The sequence below is a fragment of the Myodes glareolus genome, chromosome 25 (assembly GCF_982192425.1).
Source record: "Myodes glareolus chromosome 25, mMyoGla1.1, whole genome shotgun sequence".
NCBI classification, from domain to species: domain Eukaryota; kingdom Metazoa; phylum Chordata; class Mammalia; order Rodentia; family Cricetidae; genus Myodes; species Myodes glareolus.
The window spans coordinates 34,700,259-34,727,377 of record NC_142050.1 but is presented as its reverse complement, the minus strand read 5'-3'; the positions used below and the strand labels follow the sequence as shown (position 1 = coordinate 34,727,377).

At 41.6% G+C, this 27,119-nt stretch overlaps 1 protein-coding gene across 1 annotated transcript in view; it reads left to right on the top strand.

The window, feature by feature from the left end:
- The first annotated feature begins 24,318 nt into the window (after positions 1 to 24,318).
- Positions 24,319 to 27,119, top strand: part of Ptn (pleiotrophin) — an 83,602-nt gene continuing 80,801 nt past the window's right edge. The window contains exon 1 of the mRNA XM_085683772.2: positions 24,319 to 24,634. The gene's annotated coding sequence lies outside the window, so the exon portion shown is untranslated. The remainder of the gene's footprint in view (positions 24,635 to 27,119) is intronic.

Genomic DNA, 27,119 nt, shown 5'->3' with positions numbered 1-27,119 from the left:
TAAGGGTGTGCGCCACCACCACCCGGCTGTATCCCTGAGTTTATTGACAAAATAAACATTCAATTTTATAGCAATCTTGACATAAAGTTGCAGTTTCAAGTTTTTCTGTTTTGTTTTAGGTTTATTTATTTTACTTTATTGGTATGAATGTTTTTGCATGCTAATGTGTGTGTATGTGTGAGAGAGAGAGAGAAAGAGAGAGAAAGAGACAGAGAGAGACAGAGATAGAGACGGACAGAGAGAGACAGAGAGAGAGACAGAGAGAGAGAGACAGAGAGAGACAGAGAGAGAGCGCAGCAAGGCCTAAAGAGACTACCAGATCTCTTAAAAATGAAATTAATGGTTGTGAGTTTCCGTGGGTGTTGGGAATAGAAGCTAACTCCTCTAGAAGATCAGCTAGTGTTCTTCATCACTGAACCTTCTCTATAGCTCTAGTTTTCAAATGTTTCAACAGACTTTGCTTGAATTTGCCTTACAGATACATGAATCTGTTCCTTTCTTAAAATAACTTTGATTGGTGCTTTTTTTCTGACTTGTTATTTAAATTAGGCAGAGAATATGTCAACATTCTCATTATACTATTCTTTGAAGATGAAACAGAAATTAGTACACATAAGGAAATTTCGGGACAAAGACCGCAGGATGGGAGTATAAAATTAGAGGTAGGAAACCAGTGATACACATGTAAAAACAACACCAGAATAATTGTAAATCACTGGAAGTAGGGGAGCAATTAAGATACCACTGACCTCTGTCTGAGTCATTGTTCTATTGCTATGCAGAGACACCATGACCACAAAAACTCTTATAGAAAAAAAGCTTTTACCTGGAACTTGCTCTAGTTTCAGAGGTTTAGTCCATTATCAGCAAGGCGGAAAGCATGGAAGCACACAGACAACATGGTGCTGGAGAGGTAACTGAAAATTCTACAGCTGAATCTACAGGAAGGAAGTAGGAAGAGGGAGACTCTGGATCTACCTTGGTCTTTTGAAACTCCAAAAGTCCACCACTCAGTGACACACTTCCTTCAACAAGGCCACACCTCCTAATTCCTCTCTAGTAACATCACTTCCTAATGGCCAAGCATTGAAATATGGGAGCTTATAGCGGTCATTCTTATTCACACCTTCTTACACATACAAGCAGCAAGCCAAACTCAAGCAACAGGAAAGAATATTGCCAATATATTAAAACGAAACCCCAGAAAAATTAAAAACACTGAAACTTTAGCTCTTGAACACAGAAAAACATCTCTCTGAAAGTGACTGTTAGTCATAAAGATTATTAAAGGAAGTGCATGTGTGATGAGCAAGAGAATACAGGGCAATTGATATGAAAGCCAAAGTGAATCTATTAATTTTGAGCCCGAAATAGAAGATAACCAAAATAGTTTGTTTAACACAACATGGATTCTCTCTCTCTCTCTCTCTCTCCAGTTCACTTTGATATGAGGGATCACCAAAGAGTGGTTGCCTCTCTAAGTTGGTGTGTTGGATTTTATTTATTTTTTTAACCAGTTTTACAGAAGTTAAAGTCACTTGGGAAGAGGAAACCTCAACTGAGAAAAACACCTCCATTTTGACCTGTAAGCAAGGTTGTGGGGCATTTTCTTGATTAATGTTTGATGTGGGAGGGTGTGGCCCAGTGTAGATGGTTCGACTCCTAGGTTGTTGGTTCTACATTATTTATTAAAATACATTTTAAATGCCACTACATTTCTTCTTTTTGTCTAAAAAAATTAAAAGACTATAACTAATATAAGAAAGCTATATCCAACATTAATCCGTCCACTTTGAACCTGATAGAAGAGAAAGTGGGAAGTAGTCTACAAGATATAGGCACAGGAGGCCTCTTCCTAAGTAGGGCCCCAGCAGCACAGACAATAAGAGAAACAATGAATAAATGGGATCTACTGAAACTGAGAAGCTTCTGTAAAGCAAAGGACACTGTCAGTAAGACAAAAAGGCTGCCTTCTGACTGGGAGAAGATCTTCACCAACCCCTCATCAGACAAAGGTCTGATCTCCAAAATATACAAAGAACTCAAGAAACTAGGCACTAAATCTCTAATTAACCCAATTAAAAAATGGGGTACTGAACTGAACAGAGAATTCACAACAGATGAACTTCGAATGGCTAGAAGACACTTAAGGTCATGCTCAACCTCCTTAGCGATCAGGGAAATGCAAATCAAAACCACTTTGAGATACCATCTTACACCTGTCAGAATAGCTAAAGTCAAAAACACCAATGATAGCCTATGCTGGAGAGGATGTGGGGTGAGGGGAACACTCATCCATTGTTGGTGGGAATGCAAACTTGTGCAGCCACTGTGGAAATCAGTGTGGCGGTTTCTCAGGAAACTGGGAGTCAACCTCCCTCAGGACCCAGCAATTCCACTCTTGGGAATATACCCTAGAGATTCCCTAGCATACTACAAAAGCATTTGTTCAACTATGTTCATAGCAGCACTATTTGTAATAGCCAGAACCTGGAAACAGCCTAGGTGCCCCTCAATAGAAGAATGGTTAAAAAAGGTGTGGAACATATACACATTAGAGTTTTACTCAGCGGTAAAAAATAATGACATCTTGAATTTTGCATGCAAATGGATTGTAGTGAGGGGCTGCGGGCAGGCCTGCTTTTCGCCTCACCCAGTTTTTGCATGGTTAACTTAGTCCCAGAAATAACAACACATAAATTGTATTTATTTAAGCACTGTCTGGTCCATTATCTCTAGAGAGTTAGTACTGACTAACTCTCATATCTTGATATTAACCCATTTTTAATAATTTGTAGCTCCACGAGGTGGTGGCTTACCGGAAAAGATTCAGCATGTCTGACCTGGTGGCTGGCTCCATGGCTTCTGGCTCATAGCCCTCTTCCCAGCATTTTGTTCTGTTTACTCCGCCTACCTAATTTTCTGTCCTATCAAGGGGCCAAGGCAGTCTCTTTATTGACCAATGAAAATAACACAATAGACAGATAACCCTCCTCCATCATTTCCCCTTTTTCTGTTTAAACAAAAAAGAAAGGCTTTCATTTTAACATAGTAAAATTACATATAACAAAACAGTTATCAAGCAAGAATTACAGTCATAATATTTATAACTATATCTTTATCATAATAATGGAAAACTATAACTACGACTATCCATTCTTTAACTCCATCAAAGACTCCAGAAGGATATATTACCTAAGTAAGCATGAAGTAAGCAACTTCCAAAACTCTAGAAATGACAGAGACATCTCGTTGCCTGGACAGTCACCCAAAGTTTCTCTGTATCATTGGGGCATCCATTTTCGGCCTTTAGGCCCATAATATCCAGCAGACATTTCCATAAAGCAGGAAATTTTAAAGGCAGTTCAGTCACTATCTGCTGTGTCCTGCAGAATGTCTCACAGACTCTTTCATGAATCAGGAACCCCGAAGGATCATCTCACCTTTAGGCAAGTTCAGCAGTCCTCTCTCTGCGGGTTCTCTGTGTCCAGTTTATATAACAGTCCAGGCAAGAGCAGTTTCTTGCCCAAAATGGCTATCAAACTTCATAAGGAGCCTCTTTGATGCCCATCTTCCTCTTGAAGTAGATTGGTGCTGCCAGGAGCAGACGTGTCTCATTGTCATGAAAAGTCCTAAGTTATTAAAACATTAAATGTCATGTTCTGCAGTCTTTGAAAGATATGAATGTCTATCTGAAATATATCTATGCATTTTTAGAAAACCAGACTAACATTACTATAAGCTTGACTATTATCGATGATTATCCATTAACAGCCTATATTTTTAATTATACATTGCATTTTTATATGAACTACACAATCAAAATCAGAAATGTATACACATATAACAAAATTGACCTTAAAATCCATACCAATGCAAATTATTCATATCTATATCAATGGATGGACATAGAAAACGCTTTACTGAGTGAGGTAAGCCAGACCCAAAAAGAGGAACACGGTATGTATTCACTCATAAGTGGATTCTAACCATAATTTAAAGGTCTTTGAGCCTATTATTCGTGATCCTAGAGAAGCTAAATAAGAAGACGAACCTGATGAAGATTATTTAGCTATCCGCCAGGAGGTAGGAAATAGTCAAGAGTCCCAGGTAACCTTGGGTGCATGGAGGGGGGTGGGAGGGTTGGTGGAAGGGGAGAGGGTTAGAGAGAAGGGAGTAGGGGAGGAATGGAGAAAGCTTGGTTGACCGGGATGGGGGGAAGGGAGGAAGGATGAATATGGGATTAGGGAAGAATATATTTCAACTAAGGGAGTCATTTTAGGGTTTATAGGAAACTTGATTATATATGGGATCCCAGGTCCAAGGAGAGATCCCCAGATTGTTCTCTGGACAGAGGAGAGGGTGCCTGAACCGGCCTTGGCCCATGACCATACTGATGAATATTTTGCTTATCACCATAGATCCTTCATCTGGCGATGGATGGCGATACAGACGGAGTCCCACATTGGAGCACCGGACTGAGCCCCCCAAGGTCCAAATGAGGAGCAGAAAGACGAAGAAAATGACGAAGGACTGCGAGGGATGCTATCACCCACTGATACAAGGGGTCGGATCTAATGAGAGTTTACCAAGGGCAGTTGGACTGCGACTGAATGAGCACATGATCCAACCAGATTCTCTGAATGTGGCCGGATTCTCTGAAGGTGGCTGGCCAGGAGTCTTTCTGAGAAGCCATGGACAATGACACTGGGACTAGTTTCCTCTGCATATACTGGAGTTTTGGGATCCAGTCTGTTTGGATACTCACCTTCCTGGACCTGGAGGGAGGGGGGACGAACTTGAACTTCCCGCAGGGCTGGAAACCCTGACTGCCCTTAGGGACAAAGAGGGAGGAGGAGAGGGAGGGGGGCAGTGGGAGGGTGTTGGGAAGAGGGGCGTAAATGGAAACTTTTATAATTTAATAAAATTACTTTCAAAAAAAAAAACAAAAAAACAAAACAAAAAAAAGAAAGCTATATCCAATAGGTACAATGACTAATAAAATATATACAGGTAATAAATACATCAACAATGTCTAGTCCATTTGCATTTGACAAACTCAGAGAGAATATTTCATATCTATCCTATCATGGTGAGTCCAAAGTCTTATACCTAATTTGCTTTCTATCATAACTTGCTTTCTGTGTCTGGTAAACTAAAACTATAGCTATCTAATCTTCAATTCCCTCAGAGACCCAAGAAGGAAATAATATTAACTGAATAAGCAGGAAGTGCACAAAGTGACTTCCAAAAAATGTGAGTAATGACAGAAACAGCTGGCTACCTAGACAGTCACCCACAGTTTCTCTGCAACATTGGGGCATCCATCTTCAGCTTTCAGGCCTAGCATATTCGACAGACTTTTCTGTGAAGCAGAATATTTTGTGCCCTGCTTGTCTAATTAGGAGAACATACTGTCAGCAGTCAAGGCAGGGGCGTTTTCTTTCTCAGTGGCTTATGTTAGCCACAAAAAAAGTAAACTCTATGTAGAGTTTCTTCAAACTTCAAACCCATTATCTTCTCCAAAGTAGATTGGTGCTTCCAGGAGCAGATATGAATTATTGTCATAAGAAAGAAGAACCTAGGTTAGTAAGACATTTTAAATGCCATGTTCTATAGATCTCTGAAGTATTTGAAGATGACCTGTCTATCCAAATTATATCTTTACTTGACCTTAAAAACATACCTAATGTAAACTATAAGTTCTAAGTTATTGACTACTAACTTATATTTCATTATTGTGCTAAACAGTTGATAATAATAATTTTCAAGTACTAGAAATTTGCATTACATTGTTAAGTGATCTGTATAGGTACAATACCTTGAACAAGATTGGAAATGTATGTGTAATATATTTGAACAAAATTAATTTCAAATTTGTGTCAATATACAAAATTTGTGTAAAATATACAAGGCAAAAACCAATGTAAAACATTTAAAACTAATAGTTGTTTTTTAAAAGTAGATTCAATAATATACCATTTTATTTTATCATATCTACATCCTCCCTTTTTCTTTTCAGAGTAGATTTGATAATCTACCTTTCTATCTTATCATATTTATATCCCCCTTTTCTTTTCCTTTCATTCTCTCTCTCTCTCTCTCTCTCTCTCTCTCTCTCTCTCTCTCTCTCTCTCTCTTTTGTTTTTAAAGACAGGATTTTTTAGTAGCTTTGGAGCCCATCCTGGAACTTATTCTATAGACCAGGTTGACCTTGAACTCACAGAGATCCATCTGCTTCTGCCTCGTAAGTGCTGGGATTAAAGGCTTGTGCCACCACCACCAGGCCTTTTCTTTTTTTCAAACAAGAACCTTGAATCTAATTTTCTTTGTTTAGCTTTTTTTCTGACCATTATCTATAACAATTTGTAGCCAATATATTAACCAAAGAAAACATTCATAATCCACTTTGGGGGAATGTGGGCATAGTTTTCTAGGCTACTTCCTGCTGATTGGGGGCACTAATATTATTATGGGGACCCAAAGAAAATTTAGGGTTATGGTCAAGTCCTTATTGGAGTATTTTGTGTGGCTGGATTGTTTCATCAAGCCATCTTGAAGCTGTTCTGGATGTAGAACTCAGAGGAAACTGCAACAAATGTACTCTAAAATGTTGGATCATCTGGGTCATCTGTTCCCATCGGAAATTTTTCAGGGGGGGATCTTCCTTGATCAAACCTTCTTTTTCTTAACCAGCAATGAATCCACAGACTCTCATTTCCTGTGGAAACAAAAGTAAAATTTCTCCATAGTAACATATCTTTTGACTTAAATTTTGAAGTCAAGGCATTTTGAGCAAACCTATTTTTCTGAATCCAGAATGAATCCACAGCCTCTCACTTCCTATGGAAACGAAAGCAAAACCTCTTTTCCAAAGTCACATATCTTTTGAATTAAATTTTGAAGTCAAGGCATTTTCAAAATATATAAGTTGGATTAATACAGCAGCCTCCATAATCAAATGTCTTTTTGCAGCTGTTGCTCCTTCCTCAGTAGTCAAAGACAATACAATAACATAAAGTATCCAGATTTGCTGTGTATTTTCCATCTTTCCATGGCAGCTAAGTTGGGGCACACAGGAGCTGGGAGCTTTAGTTTAGCTAGGTTTGGGTTCTGATTCCTAAAAATTAGCATTTTTGTGAATTTGTGTCACAAAAAAGTTGGGCGCACTAGATTATATGAGAAAGCAGACTGGCTGGGTAGTTGGGGTGCATGCCTTAAATCCCAGCACTCGAGAGGCAGAGGCAGGTGGATGTCTGTGAGTTCGAGGCCAACCTGGTCTATAAGAGCTAGTTCCAGGACAAGCTCCAAAGCTACAGAGGAAACCCTGTCTCAAAAAAAAAAAAAAAAAAAAAACCCAGAAAGAAAGAAAGGAAGGAAGGAAGAAAGAAAAAAGAAAGAAAGAAAGAAAGAAAGAAAGAAAGAAAGAAAGAAAGAAAGAGAGAGAAAGAAAGCAGACTGATAAAGCCACAGGGAGAAAGCAGTTTTCTTCTGTGGTTTCTGTATACATTCCTCAGCCAGGTTTTCTGCCCTGACTTCTCTTCACGACTGACAACAAACCATAAACAGTCACAAATCCTTTTCTGCCTTAAGTTGTTCTTGGTCAGTCTTGTATCACAGCAACAGAAAGCCAAACTAGGACAGTAGGGAAGTAATTAAAAGTCAGCCTTTAGCAAGTTTCTTATTTTTACTCCATTAAAAAGGGCGAACAGCAGTTTAAAGATGGTTTTATTACACTGTTGAGAGCTTCTTACAGGAAAAGGAGCTGATTTAGGAACATTGTGAGTGGACTACTAATTGGCCCTTAGTTTTTGAATCATTCAGTGAACTTACACGTGAAGTGGAATCTTTAGCTGCCAGTTTGTGCTGTGGTATAGGTCTGTTAACTGTTGCTGGACAATGCTTTCTCCACCACTGGGATCTTTCATAGACCCCCCAGCTGGAGATTACTGAGGGTGGACTTGTTTCTAATACTCCACTTCTGCTCCTTAACTCAAAGTCCAGTGTTCTCATCTGTGAAGCTGGAGCGTCATGGACTATTCTTGTTCATTTGATACTTTCCCACTCATAGCCAACTGACTGCTGCTTCTAATCAGTTCTGTGCTCCCTAATCTGGCATCCCTTAGTTTTTGTTTACTGACTTAGACTGCTATTATTTCCCATGAGAATTATCTCAGTGGGTACATACTGCATCTTTTATTTTAAGTACAGCACACCAGAGTAGGACTTTTTAAAATGTGTGTGGGTATGTGTGTGCAGGTGTATTACTGTGCTTGTCAATATGGATATAGGTTATAGGGTAGCTTGATGGGGTTCATTCTTTCCTTTTACCATGTGGGTCCCTTGGTGCCAGAGAATTGTCTGTATTCTGTCAATCATATTTTAAATAAATGCTGATTGGCCAGGCAGGAAGTATAGGCAGGAAAACCAGACAGGAAGTAGAAGTGGACCAAAGAGAACGGGAGTATTCTGGGAAGCAGGAATCTCCCTCCCTCCGCCATTCCTGCCCAGACCACAAAGAAGCAAGATGTAACCTGCCCCACTGGAAAAGGTACTGAGCCACATGGCTTACACAGACAAGAATTATGGGTTGCCGTAAGATGTAAGAATTAGTTAATAAGAAGGCTGAGCTAATGGGCCAATCAGTTTATGATCTTATGGAGTCCTGTGTATGATTTTTGGGGGTATGCCGGCTGTGGGATGCCAGGTGGGACAGATACACCAACAAGCCGGCCCCTTCATGTTACAGTCCCTGGTATGGAACTCAGGTCATCAGTCTTGGCGGCATGTTCCTTTACCTATTGATCCATCTTGCTAGCCCAGAGTGGAAAAATTTAAAAATGAAAATCTGATATATGATGCTTCACAGCTTAGAATTTGTTATGCCACTAACATTACTGTAGAGACAACATCCTTAATGATGCTGGCAAGGCCACAGAGCTGATCCATGTTCATCTATTCAAATCCACGTCCTACAATTTCTTTCTAAGAAAGCTATGCAAACAATGGAGCATCTGTATATAGAGGCCTAGTGCATTGTTTCAGTTTTGATTTCTCTTTTGCATATGTTCCAAGATAAAATGGGATCTATTTAAGCACATATATGTACACACATGTATACTTTATATGTATATATGTATATAGTTAACTCTTCAACTCAACCTTTTAATTCTTTTATTATTAATTTCAATTTTTTTTTCAAATTACATCATTTCCCCCCTTCCTTTCCTCATGCTAATCCTTCCTATGTACCAGCTCCCCTGGTTCGCTCTTAAAATCATGGCCTCTGTTTTTTGCTTTTTTTTTTTTTTTTGCTGTTGTTTGTTTATTTAGTTTTTGAGACAATTTCTCTGTGTAGCCCTAGCTGTTTTGGAACTCACTTTGTAGACCAGGCTGGTCTCAAACTAACAGAGATCCACCTGCCTCTGCCTCCCGAGTGTTGATATTAAAGGCATGTACAAAATCATGCCTTCTTTAATTACATATGGGTACATACACGCTTGCTTAAACTATAAATATAACATGCTCAGTCTATTTAGTGCTACTTATATGCCTATGATTTTAGGGGTGGCCACTTGGTATTAGAGAATCAACTATGAAGACTCATGTCTGGGGAAGACTGTCTCTCCTGCTGTGCTCTCAGCATTCTGCAGTTGCCTGTAGCTCTTTATCTGTGCATCAGGACACATGAGGTTTTCATGCTAGCATGTCTTTTGACATACGTCTTCAGGTCTTACTTCGATAGCCATATTGTTGAGCTACCATGTGTGAAGCTTTCCTGTCAGTTCTAGAAGACACATTCTCACAACAAGTTTCCTGTTCCTTGGGCCCTTCCAAGCTTTCTTCCCCCACTTCTATGACGTTTTCTAAGTCTCAGGTGCAGGACTTGGGCTTGAGATGGATTAATGTGAGGCTGGCTGCTCTACTGTCACTTGTTCTCTGCATCTTGACCAGTTGTGGTCAAGATTTTCTGTAATGGTCTCCATCTCTTGCAAAGAGAGGTTTCCTTGATGAGGGGTGAGAACCACATTTACTTGTGTGTATAAGGATAAATATTTACAGTGCTGTTGGGGATTATGCTTGTTTAGTAAAGTGATGGTTTTACGTTCTCCTCTAAGATCCATGACCTCACTAGTCCTGGGAAGTTGACTAGGTTTCCACTACTAGGCAGAATCTCTCTCCTGTGAGATGGCCTTTAGGTCAATTAGAGAGCTGATGGGAGTGCTGCTATTGTACATTAGAGTTCTCGTGCCTTGCTGTCTGTCATTGTAGTTCATAGGTCGCACAGCTGATTAGAACTACTGATTGCTTCCCCGTCTTGGAAGCTTGCATAGCACCTTCTGTTAGGAAGGAAAGCCTAAAACCTGGTACTATGAAACCTCATCCTCAGGAAGGAGGTTTCATCTTGAGTCTAGAGTATCTGGTGCCTCCAGAAATAGGCATTAACCTCAGTCTCTGGGAGGCAACCAGAAGCAGCAGCAATAGCATGCATTGTTTGTGGAGTCTCCTGGTTATGGTGTTTTTGTTAGATAGTCTTTGAATCTTGGCAGAACAGTATTAGCCCAAGTGGTAGAACTTCATTTAAGCTATCTATGTGTATAAACATGTATATATATATATATATACATATATATATGTAATATATATAATATGTATAAATAATATAACTAAGTTATATAGTACTTAATTTTACATAAATAATGATTCCTTGGGCTTTTCCAGACATCCGTGGTGTTATTTTACCCTCCTCTCTCTCCAGCTGTATTGACCTCCCTTCTCCCTCACTAATTAAATCCTCCCATTTTACCCATTTCCCCCTTCAAATCATTTGCACCCCACTATTTCTGTGTCCAGTGCTCCCCCTCAAGATCCCCTTTTGACTTTTCCGATTTCTGTTGCATTTAGAGTTGTAATGACTCTGAAGCACAGTGACAGCCACCATGGCTCAAGAGCTTTGGGGAACAACAGTGGCACTCAGCAGCTCTCTAACTGGTCTAAAGATCAGCTCAGCAGGAGAGAAATAGCTCTTCTACCAGGTGGTGTACTCACTCCTGAAAGTTGGGAGCTGAGACTCACAGGCAAGGAAGGACATGTGGCATCGTCTTTCTAGGTCTGGGTCATCACTCAGTATAACATTCCACTGTAGGTATCTTCAGCATTGGTCCAAGATGTCAATGTCCACCAGTTCATTAGCAAACTGGCAGGAGTAGTAGAAACCTGAGTTCTAAAAATAATTAATATCCACTTAAAGTTTTAAACATGCAAAGTCGGAAAATAGTTTTCCAGATTACATCATGACAAGATTTGAAATCTGTAAACAGAGACTGTGCTTTCACTTTTCCTGCCGCCCAGACCCAAATAATCACACAGAAATAATATTAATTACAACAGTGTATGGCCGATGGCTCAGGCATATTTCTAGCTAGCTCTTAATGTCTTAAATTAACCCATTTCTATTATTTCATATTTTACCATGAGGCTCGTGGTTTGTTAGCTTACATCTTGCTTCTGGGCAGCTACAAGGCATCTCTCTGACTCCACCTTCTTTTCTCCTCTATCTCTGCTTTGATTTCCCACCTTGCTATATTCTGCCCTGTCATGGGTCAAGCAGCTTCTTTATTAACCAATGATAATGAAACATATTCACAGCATACAGAAGGGCATCCCACATTGGAAATCAAATAATGTTGTGTTTAGATGAGTCCTTCAAAGTTTCTGTATCTTTCAGTACTCTAACATCGTGTGCTATATCCAACCTAATCCGTGGAAAGCAAGCCCATTCCCCAAACTATTCTATACGAAAATTATCTAGTTATAAGTTACGTGTACTCTCTTTTTAAGAAGATTTATGAATGGACACAAGGAACAACCCATTCAGCAGATAACTGATTGGCGCTCTTGTTCCCACTAAATAATTCAGTGTCTCTAATGGAAGTCAGATCCAATGTCTTCCCTGTGGATGAGCGTTATCCAATATTCAGCTAGCAGTTCAAGGCTTGTAGAGAATAACAGTAAAGCATGAGATTAAAATAAAATATTTTAATGGTGCTCATATTCTCCTGGGGGCTAGCCTGGCATGAAGTTTCTAGCTTCCTAGGCATCTGTATCCACTGTAAAAAGATAGGGAGAGGGAGGGAATGAGTGAAAATCAATATCCAAATGTGAAACAGTCAGAAAGTTCAACAAGGGGCACCGGTATTAACAGGTTCGTGTATGCGGTCAGCCTTTCAGAAGTGCCGGGTCTGAAGAGGACAGAAGATGTACTAAGTAAACAACTCATTAGGAACCAAATGGCCAGGTTTGCTGAGCTCAAAGGGAGCTCACTCCCATCTAAGGAAGAATATTCATGTGAGACCGTCTAGAGACTTCAGCAACAGAATGGACGGCTGCATAAAGTGCTGTGTTGTTCTCTGCCCTCCTCTCTCTCATTCAAAACAGGAAGAGAATATTGATTTCCTCGTCTTGGCCACCAGCCCCACCTCTTCTCACCATAAGTACTGAGATGAATGAGAGTGAGTCTCTCAAAGCGCTAAGCAATCTTCAAGAGAGGACCGCCTTATAAATTAAAAAGAGAAAAAAAAGAAAGAAAAGCTGTATTATTATGGGGTAGATATGTCAGAGAGAAAGTTGGAGCTCTTATCAAAGGCTGTTGGTGCCCCAACATTTGCTGTCAGCTCTGAAAAGGTGGCTGTGAAGCTCATTGTATCCAGTCCTGGTTGGCCTTGAGCCCAGCATACAGTGGGATTTCTGGCCAATGGCCCCTTACAGTGGAAAGGCTGGCGCCTGGCCCAGGGATTAGAGAACTTTCATTTCTTTGTCTCATTGATATTAGTCACAGAATCTCCCTTTTCATGCACAACCCAAACCCATGTGGGGTGGGGGATAGAAGCAGAAATTGCTGCAACTCTGAGCTCTTGAGTTCCCTAGGACTAAGGAAATTGTCCATTTCGAACTCACTTATACAACATCTGTATGTATTTTATTATGCACATTTATCAGGAAATGGATAGTGTGGGGTGTCCTTGAAAGAAAAATTGCTTTATAGACATAAGAAACTATGCTAACCTTGAATAAACAAAGAAGTCAGTATATTTGGCCCTTTCCCCCTTCTCTGCTTGCCTTCCAATTTCCTCTCTTTCACATTCTTTTTCTTTAATAAATTAATAACTATTCTGAAATTTCATCTCAAAAAATAATTTGGTGAACAAAATTTGTGGGCACATTTTCTTCAGTCCCTCTGTGTGTGTGTGTGTGTACGTGTGTGTGTGCGCGCGTGTGTGTGTGTAGCCTTTTCAAAAGATCACATGTAATACAGTTTAGAGAGTTCTTGATCCCTTGCATTGCAGGATCCATTCATACAATGACATCCTAGATTCATATTCTGTTCAAATCTTGGAGAATGTTGTGTTTAGTATCATAGGATAAGGTTTGGTTTCAAATAATAATATGGTCTTAAACATTCATCTCGAGTGGAAACTAGAAATCATATCTAAAATAAAATTGGGACAACACTAGCCAGCAACTGATTTGAAAATGAATCACAGAGCTCCAGCATACCATAGCCAAAGGACTAAGTTTTTCATTTATTTGCCTGATTCACCTAAATATGCTTTGGTACAAGAAAACAATTATTGACTTAGAGTAGGTCAGAACTCAGTACATATCATAATCTTGCCTGTTTTCATTATATTGCGAAATTGCCATTAGTGTGTAGAACCAGTTAACGTGGGCATGGTATTTTTTGGCACCAGTGTAGAGGTGGAGGAAGTCAAATAAAAATACACAGATAAAAATCAGTTGCCTTGATGATAAGTTCCCACTGTCCTCATTAGATGATTCCAGCTCAGCTTCTTTTGAAGTGGGGAGAATGGTGACCATCCTTATAGGAGTCATGATGTGCTCTATGCTGAATGACAAATATATGGTGGAAACTTTGAAGATTTCCATTATGCTGGTAAACAGAGTTGCTCCTGCACTTGGTCCAGTGTGGCAGGGTTGACAATCAAAGAAAACTGCACTCTTGTGGATACATCTTCTCTAAAGGCTTCAAAACTCCTACAATTACGAAATCTCCGTAATCTTGCCATATCAGTGGCAAGGTAAAAATCGCTAGTCTCATATGTGAGATAAAAATGAAGGCCAAGAGTCATTGGTATTCTACCCAAAGTCGGAGCATGTTCCAGCAGCGGAGCAAGGCAACTGACTGCTCATTTGGGGCCTCTTGTTCTCGTGTCTGCATTCCTTCCAATTGGCAACGGTTTGCTTGAGTCAAAAAATATTGACCTTGAGGAGAAGCAGCACTAGTATTGAGGCCGCTCTATGGAGCTGGGTCATCTATGCCATGGTGAGTGAGGAGTTTGTCTGAAGGCAGTGTTTAGGTCTGGAAAGATCTATGGCTACAGAAAGCAGCAAGAACCAAGGAGTCCTGAAAAGCATGCTGTGTTCACAGGTCACAGGGAATTGCTACCAGTTTTGACAGACATACTACACTGGGGGCTGGAAAGAAATAGGTACATTAGGAAGGACCAAATTTTAGATGGTGCTTTCCAAATGCATTTTCCTGATGCTCTAGAAGCTTAGATTCACACATGGAAGGCTGGCAGGGTAGCAGCCACTGCTTGCATTTTCATCCTTTGAGGCTGTCTCCATGTTTTATACATTTGCCAAATCTGTCTTTCTAAATATGATTTGCATTAAGTCCACCTGAAGTTTGTAGTGTTCCCGGGTCTTTACCCTACCAATAGTAAAGGCAATTTCAGGACCCACTGCAAAGTGGACTTCATGATAATCCAAGTTCGCACCTTCATAGGCACTCTCTGTTTGGATGGAACCAGTCTCCTTTTGCTTTTCCTAAGCTCCCGTGTGAATGGCTCCCCTGCCCCGCTTTTTAACCGATGAAGCATTCTTTGTCTTAAACTCCTAAGCATTTGTTAGTAACGCTATTTGTGTAATCTGGTAGCAAATAGGGTCCGTAATCCAGGATAAGCTAGTTCTGGGACACAATCTGAAGTCTGACAGTCAGGTACCTGTAGACTTGATATCTATGCTTAGTTGACTTTTGTCAACGTGATGAAAGTCCATATCATTTCGGAGGAGAAAATTTTATTTTATTTTATTTTGATTTTTCCCCTTTTTTATTACTTAAAAAAATACCAATCCAAATTCCCACTCCCTCCCCTCCACAGACCCTCCCCCCACCCCTCCAACCCTAAGGGAGTGCCATGCACCCCACCCTGTGGAAAGTCCAAGGCCCTCCCTACTACGTCTAGGTTGAGCAAGGTTTACATCCAAAGAGAATAGGATCCCATGAAGCTGGTATATGCAGTAGAGACACATTTCAGTGTCACTATCAGTGGCCCCTCAGTCTGCCCCAGCTGTCAACCCCCTTCCTAGGGACTTGGTTGTTCCCATGCTCGTTCACTCCCAGTCCAGTTGGAGTTGGTGAGCTCCCACTAGCTCAAGCAAACTGTCTCAGTGGATGACCCCCTCATGGTCTTGAACTCCTTGCTCATACTCTCACTCCTTCCACTCTTCAACTGGATCTTGGGAGTTCAGCCCAGTGCTCCGGTGTGGGTCATTGCCTCTGTGGAGGAGAAAATTTTAATTGAGAAAACATTTCCATCGGTTTGGCCTGTGGCAGTTCTGTAGAGTCTTTTCTTGATTACTGATTGATGTGAGAGGACTCAGCCCACTGCAGTCATTGCTACACCTGGGTCAGTGGTAGTGAGTAGTAGAAGAAGGCAGGTCGGAGAAGCTGCACGCCTCCGTGGACTCTGGTTCAAGGCCAAGGAATCCTCTGTTTCAGTTCCTGACTGCAGGTTCCTGCCTTGAGTTCCTCTGTGCTTCCCTCAGCGAGAGACTGTAGCACATACGCTGAAACAAACCCTTTCCTCTTCCAAGTTGGTTTTGGTGAGCATTTTACCACAGCAACAAAAGGGAAACCTAGGGTAACACTCTTCCTGGGTGACTCTCAATTGACTAGCTGTTAAATGATAGACATTAAAATCCAGTGTTTGAAAGGAATAAATAAGAGTGAATTGTTAGCTGCTTTTGAAAGCAATAGAACACAGGTTTTTTTTTTTAAAGGAGAATGTAAGTCCCTAAAATGAATTAACCTCAAAGCATATCAAATGAAAGAAGTCCAACACTTAGCACAGGCAATGTGACATGAGTGTTTGCTTGGGCCTTCCAGCTGGGACTGAGGAGAAATGATTCAGAATTAGCCAAAAGTCCACTGACGTGGTGACTACATAGGACATTTGACAAAAGTCATTAAGCTGTGAAGTTAAAATAGAGTTGTTTGAATCTTACAGGACAAGTTTCTTGATAATGTGTATTTTTCAGATGCAAGTCCTCACTTAATGCAGTATTTGACCCAGAATTTAATGTGATAATTAAAAAACAAAACAAACAAAAAAAGAAAAGAAAAACAACCTCTTTATTATACTTAACCACGTATAATCAAGTGAATCTATTTTAACTTTTCAGCTTGATGACATTTTGACAAATGTCCTATGTAGCCACCCCATCAGTAGACTATTTGCTATTCTGATCATTTCTCTTCAGTTCTATCCAGCAGGCCCAAGCAAACCCTTGTGTCTATTTTAGCCACATAGGTTGAATTTTCTTCTTGTAGAATATCAGACATTAGAGTCACATTGCATGTGTTAAGTGTTGAAAGTCTTTCATTCATTACATTCTTAAAATTAATTCCTTTTGTTGCATGTGTTAGCTGTTTACCATAGAGTAATATTTAATGGATCTACTGCATTTTAATGAGACATTCATCAGCTTCTTGTTTTGAGCGCTGATGAATAAAGATGCTATGGACATTTATACACAAATCTTACCATGGGACGTATTCCTCTCTTGAGCAGCTACCTAACAGTGTAGAGTCTGGTGTGTCTAGAACAGCCTGACGGCATGCTAGATTCATGCTTAATTTATGAGAAGCTGCCACACCGTCTCTCAGGGTTGGTTATACGGGTTTGGACGCCCACCAACTCTTAGCGTTGGCAGTCTTTAAATTTTAGCTCTTTGCTGGTGAGTACAGTGCTAGCTCGCTGAGGTTTTAGTTTGCATCATTGAGGTTGTAGTTTGCATTTCTGAGAGGTTTCAATAAACTTAAGAATTTTTTTCAGGCACTTATGGGCATTCATCTATTTTCCTTTTAAAAGTACCCAATTCTTTGCCCGGTTTTTATAGGATTGAATGGCTTCTGATTACCAAATTTGATGAGATATTTGGAAAATTTCAGGTTTCAATTTTTGCCACATGTGTATTTTGAGAACATTTGCTTATCCTTCCAGAATTGCTTTATTTTTAATGGTAGTTTGTAATGTGTAGAGATATTTTTCCCGTATGTATATGCAAGCATTACGTGCACGTATGATGCCTACAGATTTCAGAAGACATCAGATCCCCTGGAACTAGAGCTACAGATGGGTATGAGCCACCATGCAGGTGCTGGAAAGGGAACCTGGGTCCTCTGAAAGAGTAACAAGTGCTATTTACCACTCAGCCCTCTCCCTAGCACCCCTCATGGTCTATTTTGAATAAATTTTTCTTTCCGGTATCAAATCATCCCTCTTCCCAGATGTGTATCCAGTTCTTTGAGTAAAATTTGTTGCAAATACTTCCCCTCTGTCATCAAACTGTTTATATATGTTTATATGTTTATATATGTTTATTACATGTGAACATTGATTATTCTTCTTCATTGATCTACTTTTATACTAATGATTATTTCAATTTTGTAGCAAGACCAAGGAGTGTGAATCATTTTTTAATATTTATTTTTATTTTATGTGCTACATTGGTGTTTTGTCTGCATGTATGTGTGAGGATGCCAGATCCCCTGTAATTATTGTTACAGACAGTTGTGTGCTGCCATGTGGGTGCTGGGGATTGAACCCGGGTCCTTATGAAGGGCTGAGGGTGCTCTTAACCACTGAGCCATCTCTACAGCCCTGAGTGTGAATCTTTAAATCTTGTTTCAATCTAAATAAATTGTGTCTATTCTATTTTCTTTGTCCTTCCACACACATTTTGGTATTAGGTTATCACTTTCTATTAAAATATACAGTGGGGGCCCAAGAAGATAGCTCAGATGGAGAATTGGTCGTCACGAAAAGATAGAGAAGTGAGCAGTTTCTGCCCTCACATGAAAGTTAGTCATGGTGGCGTATAGTGATACTTTATTTGTGTTTTAATGAATAAAGCTTCCCTGATAATCAGAGTGCAAAGCTAGCCACACTAGTCAGTAATACAGGCCAGGCAGTGGTGGCACACACCTTTAATCCCAGCAGACACACTAGTTAGCCATAGAAGCTGGGCAGTGGTGGTGCACGCCTTTAAGGCCCGCACTAGAGAGGGATATAAAGCGGATGAGACAGGAATTCTCTCTCCCTTCAGTCTGAAGATTTCATAGAGGTAAGAGCTCTTTAGCGACTTGACTGCCTTGCTCTTCTGATCGTCAGCTTGAACCCCAAGATCTGTCTATGGGTTTTAATTATTCATGCTACAGTGGCAAGCACTTGTCACTCCAGTGCTGAGGAAGAAGTAGGAGAATCTCTGTCGTCATTGGCCAAGCCGTCTAACTGAACTGGAAAGCCCCAAGTCCCAATGAAAGATCCTGTCTCCTTAACGACCGTGGGTGACTGTTGAGGAGCAGCAGCTGGGGTTGACTTCCGGCTTCCACCCTCACGCACGCAAGCACACCTGCACATGACACATCCTCCCCCACACAGAGCACATTTGAATTTTGTTTTGATTGTCTTGAATCTAAGCATGGAAAGAATCCTAAATTTTTGTTTTGAAGCATGGAAACTCTCTTTTTTTTTCTTAAATATGCAAAAACTGTCCTTATAAATTTTGGGTCTTTGTGGTGTATGAGCTTTGGGTATATTTCCCTAAATTTAGTCCGAGGTTTTTACACACACACACACACACACACACACACACACACGTATATATTTCCTGTATATATACACACACACGTGTGTGTATGCATGTGTGTGTATATATATATGTATGTATATATTTTTTCCAAATATATATGGAATCCTTTGGGCTGCCACATCCTTTAAAGAAGACTGATACTTTCCCAGGAACTGCCAATGGCTACTAGCTCCTCAGAGGTTCTCTACCCCACCTGTGTCAGAGTTTTGCCTGGGTTAATTCCACCCTGTGTGGATCACCCCAGCTGCTGTGAGTTTGAGTGCAGCAGCCATTCCATGCCCAGAGGACAGCATCATTCCACAGCCTTCCTACCCATTCTCCTCTTCTGTCATTCTTCTGCGCCTCCTCTTCTGTGATATTTCTTGAACTTTGGGTATTTGTTACAGATGTCTTGTTCAGGGCTGATTACCCTATCTAGAGTTCTCAGCACTTTGACTAATTGTGTCTTTCTGATGACTGTTGCCCATGACCAAAACCTGCTTCTCTGACCAAGGCTAAGAGTAGCCCAGGTCTATGGGTATCCACAAAAATGTTTAGATGGGATTTTGACAACATAACCATCTAGCAAAATGGTAGTGGCAGGTTCTGCCTTAGGGTCTCTGACCTCTACAGCCATGGGCTTTGATTAGGTTGACAATACCAGGCATGAGATTCCCTATTGTGGATCAGGTCTCAAACCCGGCCAGAAAACAGCTACTCCATAATAGTTCTACTGTCATTGTACCTGTGGGTTTCACTTGACTGATAAGCTGATATGGTGTATGTACAACCCTGGACTACGGAAGACCATTGATGTCTTTTCTCCTCCAACAACTCACCCAGCACCTTCAGGTACTATGAAAGCTAGCCAAGGGGAGCAAGTTTCCTGGTTGTTTTGAGGCTGGTTTCTTTCTCTAGGTCCTGTAGCCAGAGTATGTGATATCTTTATCATTGGTGTTTTGCTCCGTAGTCATGATGAATAACCAAGGGCAATGGCATTAGCTTTTGTTGTTTTAGAGACCTCTGGGGCCTCCCTGACTGATGAGCAATAGGTTGGTTTCTTGTGTCTTGAATGTCACTGCATAAGTAGAAAATGCTGCACCCTGAACGTTTCCTGCTTTCTGCCTACCAGAAAATGTGCTGACAGTTGCCTCACATTCCTGGTGGCAAAGGCTGAACTGCTTTGCCGTGCCTTTCCTGCCATAATGGACTAAAATCCCCCAAACCGTGGGCCAGAGAAAGTCTCCTCACTTAAGATGCTTTTGTCCGGTACTTTGTCATGCTGATGAGAAAGGTCACTACTACAGGTTACTTAGTCCGTGGGGTTAGATTATCTGTGTCCTCCTGATAGACTTCCACTGGTAAAGCCAGTTCTACTCTCTTTGATGCTTTTTGGTCCTTATAAGACTTAGTTGGCTAGAATTACTAGTACAAAATTATATGAAACTAGTAAAAGGTGAAGTTTTTGCCTCCTAACAAGGGCAATGTTTAGTCATAGTGAAAGTGGGTGCTTTCTATCTAAAATCGAGGTAAAAACTTCACACACACACGTTGGGTGTTAGGGCCTGATTTTTTTCTGTAGGTCTTAGTGTTGCCCCTAACAACATCCTATTTGTCTATGGTTGTTTTGACAATCTGGAACCTTGTGTTGACAGATTTTTATCAAGAAGGGCAGGCTAGAGGGGCATGAACTGAAGATACTTAAATTCAGCAGGTACTGATATGACTTAAATCTATGAAATATAGACTAAATCTAATCTTTCCTCCTCCTCTTTGTCTCTCTTCTTCTTCTTCTTCTTCTTCTTCTTCTTCTTCTTCTTCTTCTTCTTCTTCTTCTTCTTCTTCTTCTTCTACTACTACTACTACTACTACTACTACTACTACTACTACTAAATCTTTTTTAAGTAGTTAATTCCAGTTAATTAAGTAGTTAAGTATCTTAAGTAGTTAATTTTGTTACAGGCCAAAGTCTGATGCATACAATTTGCTTACCTGGTCTCCTAAATCACATGAACAATGCTAGCAAAAGGAAGAGGCAGGATTTGGGAAGGACCTAGGCATGCTTCCTAGAATGCATTTCTCTAGATGTGTTCCTGGGGTTGCTCTCAAGCTGTGACAGATATTCTGATGGATTGTTCTCTGCATTCTAGGGAAATGGGAGAACTAGAGAGTGGTGACCAAGAATCCAAACACCCTGCCAAGTAGACAAGTAGGAGATGTGTTACCCAATTTTTCATCTGCTTTTTCCACATTTTCAGAGATCCTGCCAGTGACTCACCTCTTTGTATTTGTCCCCGAGGAATCAGTGGCCTCATTTTCAAAACAACCGTGGGCCATGTTAGAGTTTTCCTGATTTCAAATCACCTTGCATTAATTGCTTATTAGTCTCGTAACAAGAGTGCCGGGGGCCATTGGAGAGGTTGAACAGGAGCGGAGAAACCCTAACTGCTGATAGGAGCTTCAGAGAACAAAAGCATTTGGAGTTATTCTCCTAGCAATTGGGGAGGGGTCGAGGGGGAAACATTCAGTCAAGGAGATTGCAGAACCTCCTGCTGGGGGCTCTGTGTCTACTCTCCCTCTGCTGTGGTGTCTGCACCACAGCTTAGCGACCCTTGTGAAACCAGTCGGGGGTTTCATTCTCAGTGGCACTTGGGTCATTTGGAGCAAACTGTAGTTACTTGTGGTGGACACAGGCTGCCACGAGCTGACTTGAATGCCCAACCCGCTAGCTGGGAGCTCCCACCACTGAGCTCTATGGTTCTGCCAAACCTCCAGCCAAGCTCAGACGGTGCCCTTTCTGCTGATGGCCTTGTGTGGAGGCTCTTCAGGCTTCCCAGGTCAATTTTCTTCTGTATTGTTTAGGTCATCGCTCAAATTTATCTCTCTGAAGTTTTCTTCCCAAATCAGCATTTTTATTTTCATGTCACTCATCGCATCATCCCCTCCCCCAATTTTAATTTGTTAATGAAGAGCAAACACACATGCTTTCTGGATGTCAACGTTTTTAACATTTTTCTTTGTGATTCTATCCAGTCAAACACTTAGGGGCTCCCCAAAGGTGGTCAGGTGAGTGCAATGACTAGAAAACTGGCACCAGTCTTCCCAGGATGTGTAGATTTGAGTTCGGGCATCTCCAAGGTCGAGCATCTCCGATGCATTAATAGTGTTTTACTTAGGCTTTAGTGAAAGTATTGGTTGATTTAAAATGCAGCTTATTGCCTTTTAAAAGATTTCGACTTATGGAAAAAATACACTCTTCACTCTTTTACATTTTAAAAACATCATGGTAAATAATGTCATTACCATTTCTCAGTTTTGACCCTGTTTATATTTTGGAACAACTAATTTGTGTGTGTGTGTGCGTGTGTGTTGTTCATAAGTAAACACATGCTTACATATGTGTAAACCCACATACATGCTCATGCATGCATATGTGTATGTTTGCCTGTGTAGGCTTCACTCAAATCCCCACTTTCTTTACTAAGGCAGGGTGTCTTGCTGAACCCAGAGTTTATGATTTGGTTAGTCTAGCTAATCGCTTTGTTCCAAGATCCTTGTTTCTGCCTCCCAAGTGCTGGGATTATAGGCTACAAGTTGGACACAAGGGATCCAGACTACAGTCTTACATTTGCACAGAAAACACTTGAATCACTAGGCCAGAGAGACAGCCCTGTAAGATGTACGTGTAACATTCTTGACCTCTGCTCCCTAGAGGGCTCACTAGATAGAATAGATAGATCATCTCTTCCTCCAAATTGTGATAATTACAAATGCCTCCAGACATTACTAAGTGTCTCTTAGAGGTTCTCCCCTTTGAGAACCACAGATATAACTAAGTTTCACATGTGCCTCTTTAGCAACATGTTATATTTTGAAGTGATAAATGAAACAGAGTTGCCATCATGAGAATCCAAAAGGTGCCATAATTAGTCCAACATGGTTTACTGAACTGACAGCAGCCTATGCTGAACGTAAAGATAAAATGAAGGGGTAATAAGAAGGACAAGCTTTCTGGAATAGTCTTAGAATTCCATCACTACAGAACAGTAGAAAACGTTGAGGCACGCGTTACAGTAAAGGGACTGGCAAAAACAAATCTTGGGAGTCGTTCATAATGCATTCAGGTGAAGTCTGGTGGAAATGGGCTGGGGGCTCCCTGGTGAAAATGAAGACTAGGAAAGGAAACCGAGTCACTGGGAGTCTGACTCCAGGAAGACGCGGTGGTTTGTGTGGTTTGTGTGAGGAAAGGCAGTTGAAGAATAGTCTGTTAGGGAGATAGACTTGGGTGTGCAAACAAAGTTCTGTTGTTTCCTCCTTTGAAAAAAAAAAACAAATACAAAACCAATGCATTAAAAGCTCTCTCCTGCAGGGTCACCTCTTTTGTTCCCAGAGGACTCTTGGGCCTTGGTGCAGTAAGCAGTCAACAGAAGAGCCCCCACCTCATTCTTAAAACAACTTGCCATAAACTAAAGGCTCTAATTGCAGGATCGGAGTGGTCGTAAGACATGAGGGTTCCAAAGGTCATGGGATCCCATAAGACTTACTAATTAAGTTGAGTCGAAGGGGTGTAATGCCAGAACTGGGAGAAACTGGAGTCCATTTTACAATTTGAACATATTTGGGTCAATTTGAGTTTTACTCCTTCATCGTTTTGCGGTAAGTTTCTATGTGAGACTCAACGCTGATTGTCACTTTATCCTCTTCTTGGTTCAAAGGTCGCAGGAAGCTGGGAAGTTCACCCTCTGAGCGTTACAAACCCCCGAGTTTGAGCCACACGGATTATCCCATGTTCTTTGCCAAAAACGTGTCAAAAAAAAAAAATGGGTCTCTAGAGGCATCAAAGAAGCCAAAAATCCCCTAAAGGAAAGTGACATTTAATTGGGAATTTTCAAAGGTCTGTCACTCCCAGTGACAATCCAGGAAAGGTTTTCTGCAGGTTAGTGACTGCAGGTGGGCTGCGGCTGGCAGCAGAAGTTAGCTGGACTCCCTGCGGGGATGGACTTTGGGGATCGAGAGAGAGCAAGGGGCAGCTGCCTTCGCACTTAACTCCCCCTACCATCCGACTATCATGCTTTAAAAAAGAAAAATAAGGCGTGGGACCAAAACTGTAGTCTAAAATGCCATCGGTTTTCCAATTAAGATACCTGACTTGATAAGTCGAGGTATGGAGCCATGAGAGAAAAAAATGATGGTGCTTGGGAATTCGTTAAACAAATACCGTGCCGGGTGGATGTTAAGAACAAACAGTTTTATACTCCCTCGTCTTTCCGTGCAAATTCGTTTGGGGGAAAGACTGCCCCCAGAGTAGCCTGCTTTTCATAAGCTTCCCAATCAGATTTCGGGGGCAAAGCACTCCCCCTCCCTCGCACAGTCTGCTTCTTCTCCCTGTCGGCTCCTCTCAACCCTCCCATTCTCCGTTTCCCTCCTTGGCAGGGTGTAATTGAGTCAAGGCAGGATCAGGTTCCCCGCCTTCCCGTCCAAAAATCCCGCCAAGGAAGCCCCAGAGCATAAGAAAATCCAAAGTGGAGCGAGGGGAAGAAAGAAAGCACTGAGTCATTCATCCAGAAGGGGGGGAGAGCGCAGCCGCCCAGGCAGGAGCAGCAGCCAGCAGTACCTGGAGTCCGCTGCAGAAACCTCGCCCTGCTCCGTGCAACAAAGGCAGCCTGCAAGTCAGCAAGGACATCTGCAAGCCAAAGTAAGTGCAAGGCACCCTGTAGATTTCTCCGAAGGGTCTCTGGTGAAGTGTGCCTACCCCCCAGGCCACTTTCCTGGCAGTCTGCAGTCCGTGGGGGTTGGAGCCTGAGAGGAGCTGCCTGGAGTCGGCTAATGGGACTGATTTTCAAAACGGACTTGCTCCAGAAGGCAAACTAACGGAGGGAAATTGGGTGTGTGTGTGGGGGGGGGGGGGGGGGCACGACGACCAAGTTCGACCAGTGAGGGTGTGCTCGGATGAGAGGCAAGAAAACAGCTTTTGTGTTGTGGAGAGTGCGTGGGGATGGCGTTCCTGCTACCTGCTGGAGCAGGCAAAGCGGGGGAGAGGATGCATTTGTGCTCTTTGTAAAACCTGGAGCTTTGGTGGGTGTGTCTGGCCCAGTACAGTAGGAGAGAGAGAGAGAGAGAGAGAGAGAGAGAGAGAGAGAGAGAGAGAGAGAGAGAGAGAGAGAGTGCGCTCCATCAAACAGCTCTCATTTTCCTACCTCCACTTCTCAGGTTGCCCCAAGCTTGCCAACTGCCAACTGCTGCCGCTTAGGTGTGGTACAGCGCGGCGGCCTGCCCCTCCTGTGTCTGCTGACAGAAGAGCATCTCTCCCTATCCTACCTGCCAGTTGCCAGCTCAAAAACGGTTCTAGAAACTGTTCAGTCCAAAGTTTCAAAGACATGCTTTGGATTCTGCCTTTTCTTGGGAGTGCCAGTTATACTAACGAACCGGCACATGGGCACTCACATTTTCAGTTTCATCCAAATAACCCAGGGATGTGATCAAGACTAGTTTGGCAAATACCCAGAATCTCTGAGGTGATGTTTCAATTAAGTTATCATAATGTATTTTGAGAAGAATGTGTTCACTTCCTTTGTGCACAAAACACAGGCTCTCCTCTCCTCTTACACATGCGTGTGTGCGCTTACACACTTCTATGGAATATGCTGTGGCACGCAAATGCAAGAGTACACTTTTGATTATATACAGAGAGCTCACTCCTTCCTGTCTTCCCTTTAACAGGGACTTTAGAGGTGTAGGGGCAGAGTGAGGCCCTGGAAATAGGGTGGGTGACTCCTGAAAGGAGGCAATGAACACTTGAGGGGAGAACAAAGTAAGAAAGTTCTTGTTCAGCATCTTTCCGCCTGGGACTACCAAGGATTTTTTTTTTTTGTCCAGTATTTTTAAGAAAGTGTTTGCATCTCTCTCTCTCTCTCTCTCTCTCTCTCTCTCTCTCTCTCTCTCTCTGTGTGTGTGTGTGTGTGTGTGTGTGTGCGCGCGCGCGCGCGCGTGCCTGCACGCATGTGTTGGAGGGAAGGAGGGAAGGGCCTGGGAGGCACTTCAGGAACTACCAAAGCAAAGCTTTTGAACTAGCAGCATAATGGAGCACTTTCATGATCCCAGGCAAATGTGGAGCTGATGAAACAGCGGAGCCCACTTTAGCCCTTTGATCGTCTGGGAATGAATTGTTTCGTGGGAATATTAAAAGGTAATGAGAATGAAACAGAAGAGTAGTCGGCCAACACAGAACAGAAGGCTGGTACTTTCCGGGTTCATTATGTCCGCTTTAAAGTAAATTATGTGCCTTCAAGGCCAAGTCATTAGAAACACTTATAGTCCACTTAAATTCAAGGGAAATTAGGGTGAATGTGGTCCCCCACTCCTCTTTGGGACCTGAGTTATTTCAGACTGCCAACAGTGGTTGTTTGTCATTGAAATTAGAGGATGTGGTTTTTAAACCATTTTATTTTAAAACCCCAATACTTTTCTTTCTAACTATAAGAAACTTTGAAATTTAAATTCTCTGATTAAAATTTAAGTCTTTAGAAGTAGGCAATCTTTCTGGTGCTACTCACGGACCCAGATCAAGACAGCTTTCTCCCTTGGTGGACTGTCTGCCTAAGGCTGGCAGTGCTTTCTTCACCCTCACCCCGCCTTTATGCAAACTGTAGCTCCTCTAGATTCTGGATTCAAGGGGTTTGTTTGTGGCTCAAGCACCTTATGTTTTCAGAGGCAGAGCTGTGAGAGAAACAGACCTTCTGTCTACATGATAGCTTAGCCATCTGATTCCTAAATGATATCCCATAGGGGATGAGAAGGGAATATATTTGACCACATATTGTATTGCGTATTGTGTGTGCCATGTAACTATATAATATGTAATCGTCTGTCTTCATGGACTCCTTTTTTTTTTATAACACTGGACACCAAAAACAAAATCATTTAGTCAAACTTTTTCTTTTCTTTTCTTCTTGAGATATGGTTTCTCTGTGTCACCCTGGTTGTTCTGGAATTTGCTCTGTAGACCAGGTTGGCCTTGAACTCACAGAGATCTACCTGCCTCTGCCTCCTGAATGCAGGGATCAAAGGCATGTGCCACCACCACCTGGCAGCTTTCACAGTTCTTATTTGGTCTTTACAAACAGCAACATGTAATAATATCTGATTTTCCATTTATTTATTTATTTATTTATTTATTTATT